The sequence below is a fragment of the Cupressus sempervirens genome, chromosome 7 (genome assembly GCF_028749045.1).
Source record: "Cupressus sempervirens isolate cs-2001-9-10 chromosome 7, ASM2874904v1, whole genome shotgun sequence".
In the NCBI taxonomy this organism is placed as follows: domain Eukaryota; kingdom Viridiplantae; phylum Streptophyta; class Pinopsida; order Cupressales; family Cupressaceae; genus Cupressus; species Cupressus sempervirens.
The window spans coordinates 653,204,205-653,216,714 of NC_143124.1; the positions used below are offsets into that span (position 1 = coordinate 653,204,205).

Below are 12,510 nucleotides of genomic sequence, written 5' to 3' on the forward strand. Positions count from 1 at the left end.
CAATCTTGCTTTGTTTCTTGAATCTTTTCCATCTTCATTCAACTTATTTCTAAATACCCACTTTGTACCAATTACATTTTTATTCTTGGGTCTAGGAACAAGAGTCCAAGTTTTGTTCTTTTCTATCTGTTCTATCTCTTCATTCATTGCTTCAATCCAACTTTCATTTTCTAGAGCATCTTTAACACTTTTAGGTTCAAATTTAGCAAGTAAACATGTACATTTTAATTTTCCTCTTGTCATTGTTCCATCTAATTTGTCTCCAATGATCTGATCAGGTGCATAATGTCTTTTGACATATCTTGCTAACACATGCTCTTTGGTTTTTGAATGAGTTCCACCATCTTCGTTTTCAATTTCAATTTCAAGCTCGTGTCCTTCTGTTTGTGACTTGGGTCCTGTTACTAAAATTTTGCACGTGTAAAATTTAAGTATTCATATAATGATTTAAAAAATAGAAATGTCCTTGTATTATTAATTTTCAAATATACAATTGATGTTTTAAAAAAATGAAATGAATTGATATGTTGAAAGGAAAATATCTCACACAAGTTGTGAGTATAGCTAGCTAACCTTCTTTCATAGAGGAACACACAAATAGATAACATATGTTTAAAAGAAAGAAGCGAGGATAGCGATAACCAGTCATTGCCTTTTGCTTTGACTAGTTATGAATTCCCTGGCGTGCTCGTCATCCAACTCCAAGCTTTGCATTCTTCAACAGGTGCAAAAAAATGAAGGAGAATGATATTAGATCCCGAAGGGTCTAAGCAATGACTGAATATCTATACTTCTACACATATTCTATCTAGTTAATGCATTTCGTTACAAAAGAGAATAAGTTATATTAAATGCAATGCTGAAAGATATTTTGCATTAAGCTTTTCAAAGAAATAAAAGTCATTTGTGGATGTCACGAGCCCGTGCTTGAACTCCACAGGGTACATATGTTATAGGATGCAAAAGATTACAACAAAGAGCATTAGTGATGCACAGAAGATTATTCATGAGGCATATTTACCTTTATTGGGTTCACTAGATACCAATAAATGCATACCATACAACATCGGTGTGTAGACCATACAATATCAATCACTTTTGGCAGTAGGAGCACCTGTAGATCGAGTTCATTTGATTACAGGTTTTGGAGGATTGGAATTGTACATGGATAAGACATTTTTAGATGCAAAAGACTTCATGTTAATTTTACCTAAATTCAAAGAGAATATAGCACACAAAGCTGAAATAGGTAAAATCCACAAGGTAAACTATCTTGACAAACTTGGGAGAATTATTCTTGTTATGGGGCCATGGTTCCAGAACACTACATCATGGAAGGAACAAATAAAATATCTTGTCTACTGTATGGAAAATGCCAAAAATAAATCTGCCAAAGAAACAAGAATAGATGGCTTGGTTGACTGATTTCAAAGGTTGGACAATGGCTAGTATATCTGTGAAGATAACTCTTGAAACAATTAATACTGTACATAACCATTATCCAAGAAGAAGTCATAACAGAGTTGAACATAATAACATGAATCTAAATGAAGAAAATGTGAACTATGGTTTCTAATTCCTTGCCCAGAGAAGATTAAAAAAGAAACAAGCACAGAGACATAGGTAGTCAACATAAATGAAGTTGAGGCCTTGTATGTGCTATTTTAAAAATTGAGTAGCTCTGTAATTGATGATGACTTCATATACAAGGAAGAGCTCCAGCTAGCATTGTTTAGGTGCACCACAAAAGAGAACTTGTTTGCAAATAAAGTCTTTGATCTATTCAATAAAAATCACAATGAAGTCATTGAGTTTGGAGAATTTGTTTGTGGACTTAGTATCTTCCATCCAAATGCACCTCTAAAAGACAAGATTGATTTTGCTTTTAGACTTTATGATTTGAGGCGGATAGGCTACCTTGAATGTAAAGAGGTAAAGCAGATGATAGTAGCTCTTTTGAATGAATCAGACATGATATTGACACATGATATCCTTGAAGCTATATTGGATAAGACATTTTTAGATGCAGATTTTCGTCATGATGATAACATTGATAGAGATGAATGGAAAGAGTTTGTTGTATAGAGCCCTTATCTGTTAAAGATTATGAATCTTCCATATTTAAGGAATATTACTACACCATTTCCAAGTTTCATCTTCAACACTGAAGTGGATGATATAGAAAATTGAGTCTCCATTGACTGCTGATGAAACCTTTTGGAACAAATCAATTCTTTTCAAGATGTCTACCAATTGATTTATTTATACAATTTTCTTGCTACTTGAAGAAAGGAAATGCTTGAATATTTGAAAGATAATGGAAGAAAAAAAAAGAAAAAGATAATCTGCTTGTTTGAGGCTGGAGTCAATCCAAATGTTGGAGATGATGTTTCAACAAACAATCAAAGAGCTAGAGTGTTCAAAGTGTGGGAGATGTGGGAATGATCATAGCCGATGACACTAACAAATTCTTTCCTTCTATTTATGCATTTCTTTCCATTCAAGTATCAAAGAAATCAAACAACTCCATTGAAGGGTGACATGAGGCATCATCTATAGAGACCTCAAATGTTTCATATTTACAAAACTGACGCCTGCATATTAGAAAGGAAAAGCAAATTGTACTTGTTGTTTCAATTTTTTGTTAAAAGTGACAGATAAAGACATCAAATGCATCTTTTAGAAACAACAATGATATATATAATAGCTTCTAGTAAAGGAAGAAGACCATTTCAAAGCTACAGAGTTTTGGTTTCCAAGAGAAATTTATCAAAGTTGATGTTAGTTTCAACAACGTTATAAGTTTCATATCAAATTCTTCCTTCAAATAAAAACTTCTAGCAATATGAATTCATGGCGGCTTCAAATCAATAAGATTCAGCACAACCAAAACAAATGCTTCAACAAAAAATTCTTACCATGTTTCCAATGAGCTCAACAATGGGGTGGCAAAGAACCAGTAAAACTATTCGAAGACCAGCAAAATATCTCACCAAAAAACTCCAAGAAACCCTCCTAGCTGCAGCTCCAAAGAAAATTTCCAGAATGTGAAAATGTGAAAATGAGAAGTGTTTAGGGTATTCAAGCCTTTGTATTCCCTATTTTATTTTTTATAATTCTTGAAGTTCGCGGGTGGTATTATGGGATTTTTATCTCTTTTTGTTATTTCACATTGAGCATAATGTGGGAGGGCTTATGTTTGTAGTATATACCTTAGGGTTTTTCTTTGTGATTGAAGTAGTCTTATGTTTTGCATAAATTTTGTATTGTAAAGGAAATAATATTAAAATGATATATAATCATTTAATATTATTTTGTCATTGTAAAATGCAAAAAATAAGGGGGATATATGAGTTATATGCTTTTGCATAAATGTTGCATTGTAAAAGAAAAATATTTAAATGATATCCTTATAAGTCATTTAATGTTTTTTTCTATTTTGTCATGTAAAAGGAGAAATAAGCCATTATATCCCTATGTTATGGTCTTTAAGTCCGAAATCAGTTGGGAACATCTAGAGGGAATATAGGACTATTGGGTCGAATTTGGCTTTACCATGACAGTTGAGAGACCTTTGCTGGTTGTTAGAGCATTTTTAGAGATGTTTTGAGTGAGTCATGAGGTTATTTATGACTTGATGGAACTTTTTAAGGAAAAAATCATCATTTTAGAAGTTTCTAAGTCCTCTTTTTGGGGCTTTGATTCTGCATTTGACCCAAGGAGTTGGGCTTTTTGGTACTTAATGAGTTTTGCAACTCATTTAGGGGAGTTTTGATTTTATGCATAGAGGTTTTTGTGAGTGCTTTTTCTAGTCCTGGACTGTACTTGCAAAATTTGTAATTCATTTTTTGGAGATACAATACAAGTGAAGGCAGTGTGATTATGCTATTTTGTGTAAACTGTTAAACCTTCTTTTTTCCTGCATTTTTGTGTGTGTATCTGAGTGATTTGATAGGATACCTTGTGAAATTTCATTATTCCTTGCTATTTTGTCTCATTCCAGCACCTGATTGTAGGAGAGTAAGTTTATTTGTAGGTTATAATTTGTGTCTTTTAAAGTGAAATTGGTTAAAAATCACTTATGCAAATCTTTACAGGAAGTTGTGTTTTACTTGCATCTCAAATAGCTAAGTAATCCTTTCCATCAAATGTATCTGAATTTCCATATCATTTTTGTGTATCACCATCTCCTAGTTTAGGTTGTAGGTTTAGGTTCATTTCCAACAATTTCTTCCCTTTTCCCTGAAGTTTAGATTAGGATCTTGGAAATATCACTGAAAATCCAATAGAAGCCAACCTAGAATTCGGAGGTCTCCTTTCATTTGCATGTCCCATGAAGTCAAGTGATTCCCATGTTAAGTCAGGATTACTAAACTTTTTCAGTTCAGTATTGGGTGCAAATCTTGAAACTTAACAGGTCCATCAAGCTCAATTTGAACTAGCTAGGTAGCCTTTGACTCGGGTCCTTCAAACTGTAGCTTGGGTTGCACTGTTTGCAACTTTGTAACTATAGGAGTTTCTAGCGACTCGGGAGATGTAACTTCTTTTCTCTTAGATAGATTTGGTAGGGTATCAGGTTCATAGTAAACAAATCTTCTGTAATTTTCTGGCTCCTTGTTGCTTTCTTCTTCACTCTTTTGCAAACTCATCAATTCTTACATGTGCACTTTCTATGATTTTGTGAGTAGACAAATTCAAACATCTGTATGCTTTACTTCTGCAGGAGTATCCTAAAAATATGCCTTCATCACCTTTTACATCAAATTTTCCTTTTCTATATTCTTTCAATATATAACATTTGATTCCAAATACTTTCAAGTAACTTACATTAGGTTTGTAGCCATACCATAGCTGATTTTGTAGCCATACCATAGCTAATAAGGTGTTTTGTTTGAATGTTTCTTCAACTAAACTCTATTCAAGGAATGAATTGTAGTGTTGATAGCTTCCTTCCAGTATTTGAGAGCAACATTCTTTTCAATCATCAGGGTTTCTATATAGTCCATGATAGATCTGTTTCTTCTTTCAGCTATACCATTCTGCTGTGGTGTACCAGGGGCTGATACTTGTCCTTTAATTCCTCTTTCAATGCAAAAATTATTGAACACATGGGAGTTGAATTCACCACCTCTGCTTGATCTTAAGCATTTCAACTTCTTTCCAGTTTTCTTTTCCACTATTGCCAAATACCACTTGAATTTTTGAAAGGCTTCTGATTTTTCTTTGAAATACATTACTATCATCTTTCTAGAATAGTCATCAACAAAAAGAATGAAATTTTTTTCTCTATTATAGCTTTCTATTCCAATAGGTCCACATAAATCTGTATGAACAATTTCCAAGACTTCTTTTGCTCTTGAAGCTAGTTTTTCCAATCTTACCATTTTGCAATTCTGGCATAGACCCATGTCAAGCTTCTTCAAACTAGGAATACCTCTTACTCTTCTATGTTTTCTTATCTTAACTAGATTATCAAAGTTTACATGACATAACCTTTTGTTCCATAACCAAATTTCCTCTACTTGAGCAATAAAACATGAACAATCACTGAGATCAAGATAAAATAGATTATCTTTTGTTTGCTTGACATTTTCAACCATATTTCCTTTTCCATCTAGTAGTTTGGCCTATCCATTCATGAATTCTACCTTGAATCCAATGTTATTCAATTGTGCTACACTTAATAGATTATTCTTTAGTCCTTCAACCTAATAGGCATTCTCACATACAAGTTCTTTGGTCAACAAGATACGTCCTTTTCCTTTTATGTTACAAGATTCATTGTTTCCAAATCTCACACTACCTCCATCATAATATTCCATGTGCTCAAATTTTGTTTTTTAACCCATCATATGATGTAAGCAGACGCTATCAATAATCCATATATCATTTTTGCTAACATAAGGTATAAGTGTCATCTTATCTTCTTCATCATCAAATTCATCTTTCATAACAATATATACCATTTCATCTTCACTGTTATTAGAATCCTTAGCTATAAAACAAGATTTATTACCTTTGTCCTTGTAGTTCTTGTAGTTCTTGGAGTCCTTCTTGTCTTTATGCTTATTGTTTTTCTTCTCATCCTTGATTTCCTTATTTGGACACCTAGTAGCAATGTGACCAACTTCTTCATAGGAAAAGCAGATCAAAGGAACTTTACCTTTGTATTTTCCTCTTCCTTTGGAATACTTCCTTGCAAGTAGGGCTTCAACAACTTCAATATTGCTGTTTGAACTTTCTTATGATGATCCATCTTCTTCACTTCCTGATTGATTGGAATTTGATTTCTTACCTTTTTCTAAGAGTTTTTTTTTTAATGCAGATTCAATATTCTTTGAAGCAGGAACATAATTATCATAGTTATCTAATTCAAAAGCTGTCAATCTTCCAACTAGAGCATCCAAGCCTAATTAGGTATTTGGATCACATCTCATTTTTTGAATAGCAGACACTGTAATTGCATAAATAGGAAGAAGAGTTCTGAGCACTTTACTTGCAATAGTTTCCTCTTTAATGTCTCCTCTAGATGCTTTATTGCACTTACACTAGCCTTGATCCTTTCCACATATTTTGCAATGTTTTCATCTTCTCTCATTCTCATTTGATCAAATTGTCCTCTAAGGCTTTCTGCTTTGGCTCTTCTTACATTATCATCTCCTCCATAGATATCTCTCAATTTGTTCCACATCTCATAAGTTGTTTTGCAATCTTTGACTTCGTCAAATTCAACATAACTGAGAGCAGATGCAATATCGATCATCATGATATTATGATTTTTCTTTTTAGCAATGTCTTCAACTGATAATGTTCTAGTGGGAGTCTTGTATTTAGCATCAAGATACTTGCAACCCGAATCACTAATGGTAGCCAGATGTAACCTCATAAGTCCTTGCCATGCTGCAAAGTTGTCTCTGTTCAATTTGGGAATCTTTCTTTTGTAAGACATCCTGATCTTTAGCTTAGGCATTGAAACCTTCTCTGCAAAGCACCAAAACCTCTGATACCAATTATTGGAAATATAAGAGGAGTAACTGAGGGGTGAGGGGTGAATCAGTTACTACTAAAATAAATCCTAGATCCCTTCGATGTTAGTATAGAAATGCAAACTTAAAACTAAATACTGTTGAAGCTCAGTAATAATTGAATTAGCTCGATAAGTGCTTAACATATAAACCTTTAGATGTTGTCTGTGATTCAAATTGCTTTAACTAAGTTGCAAACACATAATAGAAAATAACATGAATATAGTAGACACCAAGATTTAACATGGAAACCCAATTTGGGAAAAACCACCAATTGCAACTAGTTACTATTTTTCACTCTTCTGAAGTGAGTCCTGTTAAGAGCCAACCCTATTAAAGGTTACAAAACACACTGTTAGGTGTGACCCTGTTAAAGGACTTAATCACCCTATTAGGAGTGGCCTAGTTAGAGGCCTTGGGATAATTTAGTGGAACTGCCACCTTGTTAGAGGATTTGCAAATGGCTATTAAGCCAAATCTGTTAAGAGATTTAGATAACTGCTACAATGGTTAGAGAGTAATGATGAGATGACTTGATTTGAATGCAACTGATTTGCTAATTACAAATCTATATTCTGGCTTGTGGTTGATCCTTCCTGATCGAATAAGGCTTTGCTACTTATCCTTCAAATTCACTTCCTCCACTTATCATTAGATCTTCAATAACATCTTCATGTCATGCATTCACACACTTTGAAATCACAACTTGACCTCATACTTATATCTTCCACTTTGTCAAGTTGACTCAAATACAACTTAGAATAAACAATATTCATCACCTTAGTCAGTTGGAATCAATAGATAAATCAATTAAGCTGAATACAAAAAATAAGAAAATCCTTTGTTAGCCGACCCAGCTCGGTAGAAACTGACTCAAAAGTGATTTCCTTTTTTAACCAATAGAAGCTCGGTTAACACTACAAACTTGTGAAAAATCCTTTGGCAACTGAGTGAGCTCGGTTAGCACTGGTTCCATCCAACTTTCCTTCATTAACTGAGTGATCTCAATTAACACTCACTTTTTGCAACTTTTATTTTGACACCTAAGTGAACTCGGTAGACACTGCCTTTTGAACTAGGCAAACACAAGAATGCTTGGTAGACACCGAGAACTGTCTTCACTGCCCAAGTGAGTTTGGCATTTACTGACTAATAATGATATGACATTCATGTAACATCAAAGACAACACACAATTAATCAATTGTATCCAACACTTGGGTACATTTTGGGTTAACAAAGGCTTGAGACAAGATGACAAGTACTTTTCATGCATGACTGACTCCTTATGTGTGAGTCATAAACATTCTTAACTCCTTAGGTAGTGTTGGCATTAATTTCCTCTTTTCACTCCTTTTTTTCCTATTTATTGGGGACTGTTGGTGTCATTTTGCATTCAAAATCCATGGATACCCCAATCAAGCTCACATCCCCATCCCTTCTCATGGTTTTTGATAAACCAATTAAGTTAGAAAGGATTATGCAGTTTGTGTCTATAAGAAACAAGGTGGTTTGGAGAGCAATTCTCTAGTGTTTGTGAACTCAATATATTAATTATCCCACCATGTTCTGCTCCAATACAAAAAAAGTGGCTATGTTTATAGCTATTTCCTGCCACTTCTATACTGATAATGGCCTCATTTCAAGCCTTTGTCAGGAGTTGTTTAATAAGAAATTGTTGGGTGAACTCGACATTGTTCTGATGAATAGCAGAGGTGACCTTTCGATTCCCCTGGCTGTGAATTATAATATGCTATATGTAAGGGGGGAACCAATACTAACTTACTCAGTCATTTTCACTAAAGATCTGATGGGGTTTGGGAGGATAGGAAGGTTTACCAGAGAAATCTTTGATTCCTCATCTTTTTTTTTTCCATTTTGGACACCATCGAAGATGTCTGGTTGGAAAGCTACTTTAAGGAGGAAGGGATTTCGCATGAACGATCCCTAAGAGCTACCATTGAAGATTTACATGAAGCTTTTAAGGAAGAATAGTGATTGCAACTATTTTATTTTGGGAAAATTGTTGTCTTTTCACTAATTTTATTTTGAATATGTAGACATCTTTAATTTTGGTTAACTGCATAACTTTATGAACTTCAAGAATGTATATAAAGAGTTTATAAATAAAAAGAACAACAATTATAGTTTGGTAAATTTTAAGCTTTAGATAAGTTTCGTAGAACTTGTTCTTTGAAATTCTGGAAGTATTTTCCAAGTTTTACATAAACGAAAAACTCCAAATCTAGTTTACTTCATTATCTAAGTAATATTCTTCTGATTTCTATTACTTCCATCCTATCCTAGTTTGTTTGAAATGTTATTTCATACATAGCTAAACAAAGCATTCTCAATTTAGAGAAGAGTGTTGTTGGGTTTTATTTCTCTTCATTTTCTTTAGCAACATTCTATGTTTTTCTCATTTCAATGCTCCTTTCATGCAAGAGGGTTGAGATCCTGAGGGTTTTGCTGAAAATTCATCTAGGGTGCTTTGGAAAATAATGTTGGAGTAATCTTTTATAAACAAATGACTACTAGTAAATATAGAGCCACGTTAGGAATGCTTCTTGCTATATGCTAAAATGTTATATGCTTTATTTTAAAATGTTATCAAGTAACCAAAAGTAACCAAAAGTAACAACATTCATGCTTAATTTTATAAATTAATCGAGATAGTTTTTTGATTAATAAGCATCATGGTTGAAATATGGTTTAGAGGCTTCATAAGGAAATCCTACTAATCAGACATTATTGTAGTACCCTAGTTATGTCCCCCACTAGGGGCTAGAAGGTCTAGTTCAATAAAAAAGTAGAGTGTTAAGCATTGATTGTGAGTTGTATTGATCTTCACTCTGGTTTAACCTAGGGCATTTTTTAAGAATGTGATTGACTGTAGCCTTAATAGAGCAATAAGGCTAAGGTCTTGGTAAAAATCCTCCTCATCAAAAGGTAATGACTTTCCTCTTCATTATGCTTAAAGGATAATCATGCATTGTTCACTTTTCATTATTTTTCTATTTACAGTATCCAAACTAGATACTGAGTAAGGATTGCTCTGCTGAGGAAATATAATGGTAGTCTTTAGGTTGTTTACTTTTATTTCCTCTTTTAAAAGCCCACTAGCTCCTAGCTAGCTGTAGAATGATTCCTACATTGAATGGCTCTAACAAACCTTCCTAGTCTAGAAGAATGTTTGCACTGGTTGTTATGGCAGATTGTCTTTAGAATGTTCTAGAACTCATCTTCAGTCAACTTCTCACCACAAGTGTCTCCCTTACCAAAGTTTTTTTAAGACATGTAAAGGAATTTACTCCCATTTTTTTCAATGTAATACTCTTTATTGAGAGATCTATGTAATTTAACAACTCAATCTCAACAATATATTTCTAAAGCTCTATAAAAGAGGGTATGCCCTCTTCAAGTCCTTGTTAAGGGCCTTTGTCTTCAATCTCGGGCTACACTGGAGGTTTTCTTAATCTCATTCTTTTTCCCCTAATACCTGCACTTGAACGAGGCATATGTAAATATTTTGAAAATAATAAAAACTGGGCACTTACCTCTTATTAATCAACAAAACAATATTAAATAAAATAGAATATATCTACAGAATGCCACACTATTTATTTATTTATGTACATTTAGTGTACAAGTATTTTTTTTAGATTACTATTATAATTAATAAAAGATAATTTTATAATTGAAAAAAAATATTTTGTTATTGAAACTAGTATTTTTTATTAAAGAAAATTCATTTAGTTTAACAATTAATTATAATTACATATTATATTTATATCTAAATGATTTCACATATCATTTGTACATTACAAAAGGTTGTATAATTTAATTTTTAACAATAGGAAAATTATAATAGAAATAATATAAATAATTGGAAAGCGATATTATTATATTATTACTAATATTTTCTTATTATTATGTTATATTTTATATATATTTTAACAAATAGACATAACCTATTCCAATACTATTATTAAATTATAATGTTTTTGAGTCTTAATATTTAATAATAACATTCTAATATATTATGATTAAAAAATTGTTATTTTAGTTAATACATAGTTTATTATTATTTTTGAAAAAATTAAAACTATTAAAATTATAAGTGTTTAACTAAAAATAATTAAAAAATATGGGAACCGATTATAATGTAAACAAATAAGACGTCAGAGTTTTAGAAAACTTATATTTATATGTTGTAACTTCGATAGTTTATCTCCATTTAGGGCAGTTGATAGGATGGAGAAAAGGTTGGGGTTAGGATTATGGTAGAAATCAGATTATCATTACAATTCAATTAGGATTAAAGTTAAGGTTATAGCTTTTAAATTAAGATAAGGAAGAATTTGGATAAGAGGTCAATCAATATGAAGGTGAAGGTTATTGTCATGGTTAGAGATAAAATGTTTGTTACATTAAGTTTAGGATATAAATAGGTGTATGTAAATTAGACATGTGATGGTTATGCAAACATATTTTCTTGGTGCTCGTTAATGAATATAGTTGCACTCTACATTTTAGGTGTATCCCAAATACGATGCAAACTTATTACTTATATAGAATATCGATGCAAAAGTGGTAAGGTGTGTGTACAAATAATGTGATTAACTAAAGTTGAGTGCCAAAAAATTCTAAGATTTATTTAGGTTGAAGGCTATAAATAATACACGCCGTTTTAAGTTACAAATGTGGTTACCACCTGTCTAACTTCCCAATGTATGTTGTAGCGAGAATTCACAAGGCCCCCATGGGATGGAAATGACGCCATAGTTGTGACGATATGTTGCTAGGCAATTGGCAACATACCAGTCACAATGGCATGGGCTATAACGATACACAAATATGAAGGCCCGATACTACGAAATGCAACAATTGACATTGGTAAGGTTGAAAGGCAGATTTGACATTTATAGCCATGTTAAGAGTCAAGTCACCAAATAACCTCCAAATTCAACAAATATTTTCCTTTAAGGAGTACATAAACATAAAAAGTAACACATAGACAATGTTAAGGAAAGATGATGAAGCACACCTGCAAATACTTTCATTTCAGTATTGAATGAAAGCTACAAAACCAAATCTATCATTCTTTCCATGTACCTCTTAATATACATTTGCATTTAACACTTAAAAAACTACTAGACATTCCCAATTTTATAAATATCGCAAGTAATATTCTTATTTAGGAAAAGTTTTTCCAAAAAATCTATTTTGATAGACTGAATAGAACACATATGCACTTCGAGAGAGAAAAACCATATCCTTGAGGAGAAGTCTTTGTCGAAGGATGAAAATAAGGGTAACATGAAAAATGCTTAGGTGGCACCAAATCATCTCTGCTCATGAATTTACCAGTGAATGTACTACACGTGGATCTCCAAATCAGCACGAGGGCTCATCTAGACGTATCACCATACGCTTTTAAACCCACCAATGAAATAATATAATCTCTTCCGATTCTCGGCCGCATTC

The 12,510-nt window shown here is 32.7% G+C and overlaps 1 pseudogene; it reads left to right on the forward strand.

Annotated features, from left to right (window-relative positions):
* The first annotated feature begins 1,408 nt into the window (after nt 1-1,408).
* LOC149548355 (calcineurin B-like protein 6 pseudogene) lies at nt 1,409-2,190 on the forward strand (annotated as a pseudogene).
* The last annotated feature ends 10,320 nt before the right edge of the window (nt 2,191-12,510 follow it).